Source organism: Rattus norvegicus, chromosome 11 (assembly GCF_036323735.1).
Source record: "Rattus norvegicus strain BN/NHsdMcwi chromosome 11, GRCr8, whole genome shotgun sequence".
Classification (NCBI taxonomy): domain Eukaryota; kingdom Metazoa; phylum Chordata; class Mammalia; order Rodentia; family Muridae; genus Rattus; species Rattus norvegicus.
This window is the reverse complement of record NC_086029.1, coordinates 91443793-91454272: the sequence shown is the minus strand read 5'-3', so window position 1 is coordinate 91454272 and position 10480 is coordinate 91443793. Positions and strand designations below refer to the sequence as shown.

General features: G+C 45.4%; 1 pseudogene; it reads right to left on the bottom strand.

Annotated features, from left to right (window-relative positions):
- Window positions 1-4725: 4725 nt before the first annotated feature.
- Ccnb1ip1-ps2 (cyclin B1 interacting protein 1, pseudogene 2) lies at window positions 4726-5598 on the bottom strand (annotated as a pseudogene).
- Between the last annotated feature and the right edge of the window lie 4882 nt (window positions 5599-10480).

The window sequence follows — 10480 nt, the reverse complement described above, 5'->3', positions numbered from 1 at the left end:
GTACACTCACATACATAAAATAAATAAAATACTAAGATATTGTACCCAAGAGAAGAATGTGGAAGGGAGGCCCTTCCGTTTTGTTTTCTCTGTTCTTTCTGCTCATTCTTTTAAAAATTTCTGTGAACATGGGAGAAGGGCAAAAGTCCTGTTTTAGTTATGGCTCCTATTGCTGGGACAAAACAGCATGACTAAAAGCAAGCTGGGGAGGAAAGGGTTTTCTTGGCTTAGGTTTCAGGATCATACACTTTTATTGGAGGAAGTCAGGACAGGGAACACATAGGGCAGGAACCTGGAGGCAGGAGCTGATGCAGAGGCCACACATGGGTGCTGCTTACTGGTTTGCTCCCCATGGCTTGTCCAGCCTGCTTTCTTATCAACCTCAGGACCACCAGCCCAGGATGGCACCACCTGAGACGTTTTGGTATTTGGTGGCATGATGTGGCTGGAGAGGGTGCTGAGACATTCCCTCCTGAGGGACCAGCCACGACTGCTCGAGTACAAAATGAAGTTTATCTAGTTTATTTTGGGACATGAGAAGGGGATTGAGAAGGAATAGAGATAGAGAAAGAGAGGGGACAGAGAAGGGGACACACACACACAAACACACACACACACACACAGAGAGAGAGAGAGAGAGAGAGAGAGAGAGAGAGAGAGAGAGAGGCAAACTGTCCTTTTATAGCAAGCTAGGCTCCTACCTGGCTGTTGCTAGGCATCTGTTGGGTGGAGCCTCTAAAAATGCTAACACCACCCACAATGGGCTGGGTTCTCCCCCATCAATCACGAATTAAGAAAATACCTTACAGTCGGATCTTATGGAGGCGTTTTCTCAATTAAGATGGCCTCCTTTCAGATAATTCTTGTTCATGTATCGACAGAAGACTAATCTGTACGCTCTTGCTCTCTTGCTCCTCTCTTGATCTTGCCTTCCTGCCCGGACTCTCTCCACCTTCCCCCACTCCCCCCCACACATACACACTCCACGTGCTCATGGCCAACCTCTACCCCTCTTCTCCTCTCTCTCTCTCTCTCTCTCTCTTTCTCCATCCATCCCTCTCTGCCTTTCTCTGCTCCTCTTAATTACCCCCCTATGCCCTGAATAAACTCTATTCTATACTAAAAAAAAAAAAAAGACTAATCAGTACAATTCTTTGTCGATTAATTAAGAAAACTCGCAAATATTTATATCTTTCAGGAAAAAAAAACCTCAATAAATATGGCCAGAGCATTATATTGTTATATTATTGAGAAAGAAAGAACCAAGAAAGAACCAAGTCCACGATTGTTCAAATGAGAGCAAGCTGTATTTGAGTGCACTCTAGGCTGGCCAGCTGGCTGCCTCCCCTAGGTTGGGATTTTGAGAACAGCACTCACTGGCCTCTTGACTTCTTTTTATAGGGGAGATAAGGTGTGTGTGTGTGTGTGTGTGTGTGTGTGTTGGGGGGGGAGAGAAAGAGAGGTGGGGGTACATTGAAAGCTGGAGGAACAATGGCAAGGGCGTGTATCAAGTGAATGTGCAGACACCTGCAAAGATTCACGGCGGTGAGCCGGTGTTACCAGCAGTCTGCATCAGACCTGGAGCTCACTCCTTTCTCTCTCTCTCTTTCTTTCTTTCTTTCTTTCTTTCTTTCTTTCTTTCTTTCTTTCTTTCTTTCTTTCTTTCGTTTTTGTTTAATGTATTCGGTGAGCCGGTGTTACCAGCAGTCTGCATCAGACCTGGAGCTCACTCCTTTCTCTCTCTCTCTTTCTTTCTTTCTTTCTTTCTTTCTTTCTTTCTTTCCTTCCTTCTTTCTTTCTTTCTTTTGTTTAATGTATTTTAATAGCAAACAAACAAGAACAGCACAGAAGACAGACAGCATTAAAGCATGGACTTGCATGTAGGACAGTTCTGTTAGAAAAGTATAGTGAATGGATGGAATCTACTGTATGATAAAAATGCTACAAACACCATTTAGTTGCTTATTTAACAGGTTCATTTATAATTGTTAGAAGGTTGAAGTGTTGAAATGTGTTCATTGAAACATTTTGCTTACATTAATGGCTCAGAGCTTACATTTATATTAAAAATTCACATACACATGAACGTGGAGAAACTGCCAATACCTGATTCTGTCCCCTATGTTTCCACTCGCAATCATAGACTTAGGTACCTTTGACCCCATGGAAAAATATCTAACATTCAGAACTACTGATAACAGGAAGAACGTGGACTCTTAAGCACGTTCTCCGCGTGTACGGCGTGCTAGCTAGATATCTTTTGGCATAATTGTTACACGTTTGGCATGGATAGCACACAGGTTGGTATCTTCAAAAAGGTCAAGCAGACAGGCCTCCCTTGCCTCCTGCAAAGCACCAATAGCTGCCTGCACTCTGGGGTGCAGATCTGTTTTGGAGTCCTGAGCAATTTCCTGCACCAGACGCCGAAAGGGGAGCTTGCGAATCTCAAGTTCAGTAGACTTCAGATAGGGTCCGAGTTCATCTCCACAGGCCTGTAACAATGAGGTTTCTCCACTCCTCCAGTAGAGGGCGCACTCTTGCGACCGGCTTTTGTAGCCAGTTGTTTCCCTGGTTTCCGGTGGATTTGCATGCAGTCGGCTTGGTACTGTATGGGCACCTCCTTACTTTTTTTTTTTTTTGGAGCTGGGGACAGAACCCAGGGCCTTGCGCTTGCTAGGCAAGCGCTCTACCGCTGAGCTAAATCCCCAACCCCGGGCACCTCCTTACTTACTTACCCCTTTCCCCTACCGCTGGAGCTCAGCAAGAGAGAGGCGGTGCTGGTGTTAGAGAGAGGCAGCCGAACTCGCTCTTGATTACAAATCAAGGCCTTAATTAGCAGGGACTTGACACAGGACAAACGCACTTATCTCTTAGCTAGATTTTAACACCAAGCAAACTGTTTTAATTATAAACAGAACTCTCGACCCGCAAGGTATGTTCTTTGCTTTTGTCTTACTTCAACCTGTGAGGTGTTTGTTCTGCTTCAAGACAGTTGGGACAGTCTGCTGCTTAATTCCTGGGCTCAAGTGATTTCCTGTCTCAACCTCCTGAGTAGCTTTGGCTATAGACTACAATGTTCACTGTCAGTTACCCCATCTCCACTCCCCAAAAGGGGAGGCACACATACTTACTCCAAAGCTGAGTCTAGGCCCAGTAGTTCAGCATGGTTTGTGGAAGTTGGATAAAAGTTAGCGTTCCCCGGGAGCCTGTGGAACCGGTTTTCATCTACTGAGGAGCGGCTTCCTTTACCTCCGGCAAAAGAGACACATGGTTCCAATGACTTATACCTGTGGCCCATGCTGGCCTCCAGACTCCCTCGGTCCCAAGCACTTGTTATGTATTTCAAAGTCCCCAATAGTTTCCCCAGGCTTCCCTCTTCCCAGATAAGCTGTTCATCGCCTTGACAAAGGCAGGGTTTTCCCTGCCTCTGTTACTCTCACTGAGTTCTCTCTCCTTCTCCCACAGATAGCCCTTGTAAGATTCAAACTTAAGGACAAAGGCTGCCTTAGGGAAACACCAGGTGGCTGGGACTTTAACACGCTGTCCAAAGAATTTAGGATAACACCCTGTCCCAGGAAATGAGCTAACCACCCTTGTTGGTGTCCCCCATCCGTGTGGAATGAGCTAACCGCAGTAAGGATGGGATCCTTCACCAGCCCCTCTGCGTGCCAAAGATATTTCCCCACCAAGGGCCTCCAATGAATTCAAAGGACAACAGGTGGCCATCAATGAATTCAAAAGGTAATAATTCCCGCCAATGAGAAATAACCAACTCTCGCTGTAATCTAAAGGCTATACCCTGAAACAGTATAAAGGGTATGGGCCTTTGTTCTTCGGGGTCACCTTTGTCCTGATTACAGGCCCACCCCAGTACACTGGATCATTAAACCTCTTGCTTATTGCATCGATCTCCGCCTCTGTGTCTCTGTGAGTGGGACATCCCTGAGGTAGGGCTGATCTACACCCTGACCACATCCAGTTGGCTTTCTGTTCCCTCTGCTGCCTGGATCTGCCTTTCAGATGCTGCTGTAGATCCCGAGCCCCGACAGGGTTTCTCTGTACAACACTGGCTGGCCTAGAACTCTAAACCAGGCCGGCCTCAACTCAGATACCCTGCCTCTGCCTCCCAAGTGCTGGGATTAAAGGCTCCCACCACCACTGTCTGGCAATTTAATTCTCTTCAGAATGTAATTTAAAAAAAGAAAAGTAAAGCATCTTTATTTTAAAACAAAGATCAATAAAATCAACAAATAACTTTATCAGTATAAATTATTTTAAAATATAAACAGAACACATTTCTTTCACTGGCATAAGCACACCTCCAAACCAAAGTAGCACAAATGGAAATACAAAACTGTAAAACACATGTTAAGTGCAAGCCAACATTTTCCAAGACCATCATTTTTGCAGAAATATACTAGCAGAGAAAAACAATGCACACACTTGACATAGACACACTAGAATCCAAAACGCTATGTAAACCTATCACTGGTGCTTACACAAGCATAGACACAGCTTGGTCTGAAACAGGACCTGTGCAGCAGCGTGACTGTGTGAGCAATGGCAAACTAGAGACCGACATTCATGAAATGCCTGTGCCCTAAGCAAACAGTGACGAAACCAACCAGGAAGCCACACACCACACTGCGAGCCAACTTCTTCTAAGGCCGACGTGTGAAGAGAACCCAGGGATGCAGGAAAACAGTCTTGAAATAAAAAAATGAGCTAAATTCTTCTTGCTTTTAAGGCCCTGCTGCAGACTCGCTGCTCTGTTTCATGCCTTTGAGACGCAAAACTAAAGAAGTTGTTAACGGGTTCGGGTGCTGTGGGAGAACACACAAAAAATGGTCCGAACTGAACACCTTCATCTTCACCACCTTGATTTCCAACTGGTGTACGGTCCAAAGAAAACTTTGACCTCTTCCCTGGTGGGAAGCCAAAGACTCCAGACTGTGGGATCACAGCTGGTTCCAGGGAGCCTTCTCGGCTAGCCATGGTGAAATTCCTCAGCCTAAGGCTATTATAAAGGCCTTGGATGTTTTGGTACTGGCAATTGCACTCCATATGTTTTTCATAGATACCATTAAAGTTTCTCTTGTTTCCTTCTCGAACTTTCATCATGGAGATAATCTCCCAGTTCACAGAGGCCAATTCTACTTCCTTGCTCTGTGTTTGCTGGCATCTGTCTTCTCTATCTGTTTTAAGTGGTTCTCAGCCTTGCTGAGATTATATTCTTGATAGAGACGTTCCTGGTGTACCTGGTATGTCCAGAAGGCCAATGCTCGGGGGCTAATGTCCAACCTCTGGTTGAATCCCTGCTGATGCCATCGATTTGCTGATACCACAGCGCTGCACTCCTCTCATGGACTGAGCTCTGTTTGGACAATATCTAGGCTTGCCTTCCAGAAAGGGTGCTGTTGCAAGCAGGGCAACTTGCAGATGGATGACTGAACTCACCACTGCATGCTGATCACAGAAGATGTGAGAGCGGGCTGTGACCCAAGCATAACCAGAGAGTTTGACACAACACTTGAGACGATTGCAAAGCAACATGTCTTCACGCAAAGACAATGATGAGTCTCCAAAAGAATCCTGCATTTACAGGGCCATCGACCTTTAAACCTTCCTCTTGAGAATATCTGAGCACTACAGTCCCAGCTCCTTCCTGGACACGTTTAACCTTCAGCCTGGAACAGACCACCAGAAGCAAGAGATCCATAATGCAATTTATATTCATAAATTTTATTTTGGTTGTGACAGTTTTAACTGCTGTCTAGACTGAGACTCTTCATCTGGAAGCAACGTCACCATCGCTTTGCTCCTGGTTCAGAAGACATTTAAGGTTTCAGTCTTTGTGGACTTGCAGACTAGACTTCCTGGTGGGTTTTGGAAAGTCCCGGGGTGCAATTTCAAAGCTGGGCACCAGGTGGCGGATGATCTCTTCTGATAATCATTAACACTCGAGTCTACAGAGCAGCCCCCACAAGGCCTGGCAGAGTTGAACAGTTTTAAACTATTTAAGAAATTGCCCTACGGCAGATCTTGTGGGGGTATTTCCTCAGTTGAGGCTCCCTCCTATCTCATGACTAGCTTGTGTTGCATTGACAGAAAACTAGCGAGCACAGCATGAAATGCATTCACCAAGAGGAGAGAACAGGTTCTCTGAGTAGCCACAGTCCACAAAGAAGCCCCTCATGACTCTGGGCGTGGGTGATGTGGAGTAGGGACCAGGAAGCACTTCTCTACAAAGGATGAGGGGCAGCCTCAGGCAGGAGCAGCCCCAGCCAGGAGCAGCCTCCCAGAAACTCACCCAACTCTAATGTTACTCTCCACTAGGCCTCAGGCACAAAGACTCCTCATGTGCACCTGAATGAAACTAAAAACGTAAGTGAAATCACGTTTTAAACATGGGAATACCTGTTAGTGAAGGACCCTTGGTTTCCCCCGGAAGCCAGATTTCAAAGGCTGACGATGTCCACCGTGGTTCAGATCTGCACTCGTGAAGGCAGTCACACTGTTTGTGCTACCAGAGTTTCTTTCTGAAGTGTTCAGCCGTGCATTGTTAATACTGGGCAAAGGTTACACATAATGAAATAGTTATGAATTTATAAGATTTAAAACTAAAGATGCACCTAAAAGATACCATTGTCTCACACAGTGGCTCTAGCTACTCTGAACTTCAAGACCAGGGTGGTCTTGAACTCTAAGAGACCCACTTGACTCTGGTCTGGCTGCCTGGATTGAAGAAATGTACCACCAGGCCTGGACTTCATTATGTTTGTATATAGTAACAAAAGAGATTACAAGCTGCCCTTACAGCATGGTTCCAGTGGGGGAAACACACTGTTGGAAATGATATTTCTTAAAAGCTATAAGCAGCCTGCTGGGGTGGCACATGCCTTTAATCCCAGCAGGCAGATCTCTTGAGTTCAAGGCCAGCATGGTCTACAGAGAGAGTTCCAGGACAGCCAGGGTTACACAGAGAAATCCTGTTTTGAATAAACAAACAAACAAATAAATATTTAAAAACAGTTAAAAGGGATGGAAAGATGGCTCAGAGGTTAAGAGCACTGGCTGCTTTTCCATAGGTCCTGAGTTCTATTCCCAGCAACCACATGATGGCTCAAGACCATCTATAATGTGATATAGTGCCCTCTTCTGGCCTGCAGGCAGAATGCTGTATACATAATAAATAAATAGATCTTCAGGGGCTGGAGAACTCTTCCAGAGGTCCTGAGTTCAATTCCTAGCAAGTACTGGAAGTTATTTACCTTGATTTTTCAGGAGAGGAAGCTGAAACTGGGTCAGCTAAGTAACTTACCTGATAGTTGGCAGGATCTCTTAAAAATAAAAACTAAAATAAAATGAACTTATGAACAGATACAGACATCATTATTAGGAGGGTGGCCTTGTTGAAGGAGGTATGGTCTTTTTGGAGGAAGTGTATCACTGTGGGGATGGGCTTTGAAAAAACTCCACCCGGTGTGGAAGAGTCAGCCTGCCCCTGGCTTCCCTTGGGTGAAGATGTAGAATTTGAGGCTCCTCCAGTGCCATGCCTGCCTGGAAGCTACCAGGCTCCTGCCTTGATGATACTGGGCTGGACCTCTGTAAGCCAGCCCCAACTAAATGTAGTCCTTTATAAGAGTCATCTTGGTCATGGTGTCTGTTCACAGCAATGGAAACCCTAACTAAGACAATATCTATTGTGTTGTTGGCTTTCTGTTATTGCAACAAATTACCTGTGTCATGATGTGCACTCTAAAGGTGCATTTGCCATGAGGAGCACCACCCTGTATGGTCGTGAGGAGCACCACTGTGCACCTGTCATGAGGAGGACCACTGTGTACCTGTCATGAGGAGCACCACTGTGCACCTGTCATGAGGAGCACCATTGTGTGCGTGTCAAGAAGAGCACCACTGTGCACCTGTCATGAGGATCACCACTGTGCACCTGTCATGAGGAGCACCTTGTACACCTGTCATGAGGAGCACCACTGTGTACCTGTCATGAGGAGCACCTTGTACACCTGTCATGAGGAGCACCACTGTGCACCTGTCATAGGATCACCACTGTGCACCTGTCATGAAGAGCACCACTGTGCACCTGTCATGAGGAGCACCTTGTACACCTGTCATGAGGAGCACCTTGTGCACCTGTCATGAGGAGCACCACTGTGCACCTGTCATGAGGAGCACCACTGTGTACCTGTCATGAGGAGCACCTTGTGCACCTGTCATGAGGAGCACCACTGGCACTGCCTGTTTAATGGAGCTATGGACTCCCAGCTGTCCATTGGAGAATCATTTTCCTCAAAGTTAAACATTTCTCTTTAGTTTACATCAAAAATGGGAAATTTTAACCTGGCATGGCAGTGCATGTCTGTAACCATGTCAGTCAGGAAAGTGAAGCAGGGGGATCAGAAGTTCTAGGTCAACTACTACACACAGAATTCAAGCCTAGTTTGCGACACATAAGACCCTGTGTCAGGGAGTAAAACTCAAAGCAGTTCCAGCCCATGGGTGAGAATGGCAAACCCACTTTCCTAAATGTGAGGTCAAGGAGGACACAGGGGAGCAGTGACTGTTGCATGGACCACCTTCCCTTGTCCCTGTTGTTTACCTTGCACTCTGCATGAATGAGGAAGCAGGGGTTGTGTGTGACAAGGGCCAGGCAAGTCTACTGTCTGGGTGTACCTACTGACTTTAGATCTGATTTTCTTCAAGAAATGATTTGGTAGAACTACCTTGCAAGAATTGTTGTGGCTGCCCCAGGGACATACCTGTAGACAGCCCGGAGCTGAAGGAGGCACTTGGTCATTCCATTGCACAGCTTAATGCAGAGAATAACCATCCTTTCTATTTCAAGATTGACACCGTGAAAAAGGCCTGTAAATAGAAAAGGGAGTTGGAGTCTCTGTACGGAATGATTGGCACTATGTTCCCTATGTTGGCTCTGGTTGGGGAAACACTACTTGGCAACAGGATTTGGTGGATTAAATCCCAATTCCCAACTCTGCAGTGTGCTTGAGTGTCTTGGACAAGTATCTTTAAAAGGCTCTGTTTTTGCTGGGCAGTGGTGGCCTGCAACTTGAATGCCAGCACTTGGAAGACAGAGGCAGGCACATCTCTGAGTTCAAGGCCAGCCTGGCCTACAGAGTGAGTTCCAGGATAGACAGGGCTACACAGAGAAACCTTGTCTCAAAAAACAAAGACATTAAAAAAAAAAAAGCTGTGTTTTCTACCTGAAAATAATTGAGGCAAAACTCAGGTAATGAATAACAGCACATCCAAATCCAAAATGGTGTACAAACACCAGAAACCACTGTGTAATTAGCAAAATTCAAGCAATGAAAAGCATGGTTTCTTTCTCCAAAATAAGTCTCCTCTCTCACAGGACACGCATCTTAACATGCATACACCCACGCACGCACGCACAGCCTTTACTCTCGGAGCCATGTTCTTTCTCCCGCTGCTCCCTCTGTCCTGGACATCCTCATTTCTTATAACTCTATCCCTAGGGAATTGACTCTCCTTTCACCCTGTCAATAAAGGCTATTTCCCTTCTCCTGTGGTCAGAGGATCAGGTCTACATCACCTCTATCCTTGGTGACTATGTGGTTATTAAAATCTCATCCTTTGCAGCACCATCTCTAAAAAATTTTTTAAGATTTATTTATTTGTAAGTACATTGTAGCTGTCTTCAGACCAGAAGAGGGCATCAGATCTCACTACAGATGGTTGTGAGCCACCATGTGGTTGCTGGGATTTGAACTCAGGACCTCTGGAAGAGCAGTCAGTGCTCTTAACCACTGAGCCATCTCTCCAGCCCAACAGCACCATCTCTAAAATGAGTAGCTGGATAAGAAAAGCCAAAATCTCCAACAACTCCTGCATTTCTTCCTTCCTTCCTTCCTTTCTTTCTTTCCTTCTTTCTTTCTTTCTTTCTTTCTTTCTTTCTTTCTTTCTTAAGATTTATTTATTTATTATATATGAGTACACTGTAGCTGTTTTCAGACACATCAGAAGAGGGCATCAGATCTCATTACAGATGGTTGTGAGCCATCATGTTATTGCTGGGAATTGAACTCAGGACCTCTGGAAGAGCAGTCAGTGCTCTTAGCCACTGTGCCATCTCTCCAGCCCAGCTCCTGCATTTATGATGGGAATGTTTAAGGACAGATTTCACCTCTAGAGACTGGCTTTCCTGGATGCAGGGTAATGAAAATTTCTCCAGATAGAAGCAACCTCTTGTGGAAGCCAACAGGATCTTCAAAGCGTAGTAAGAAAATTCTCACCTAAAAGTTCATACTTTTGCCTTAGTAGTCGCATTTCTGGGAATCTAAAACAAAAGAATTTATATGCAACCATAGTCTTTGCCCTTTTAATTACAAGAACAAAAGACATGGTAAACTGTCCAATTGATCCACAGGGCCAGTAATGACTCAGATGATAAAGGCCTTTATCCCAGGAACTCACAGGA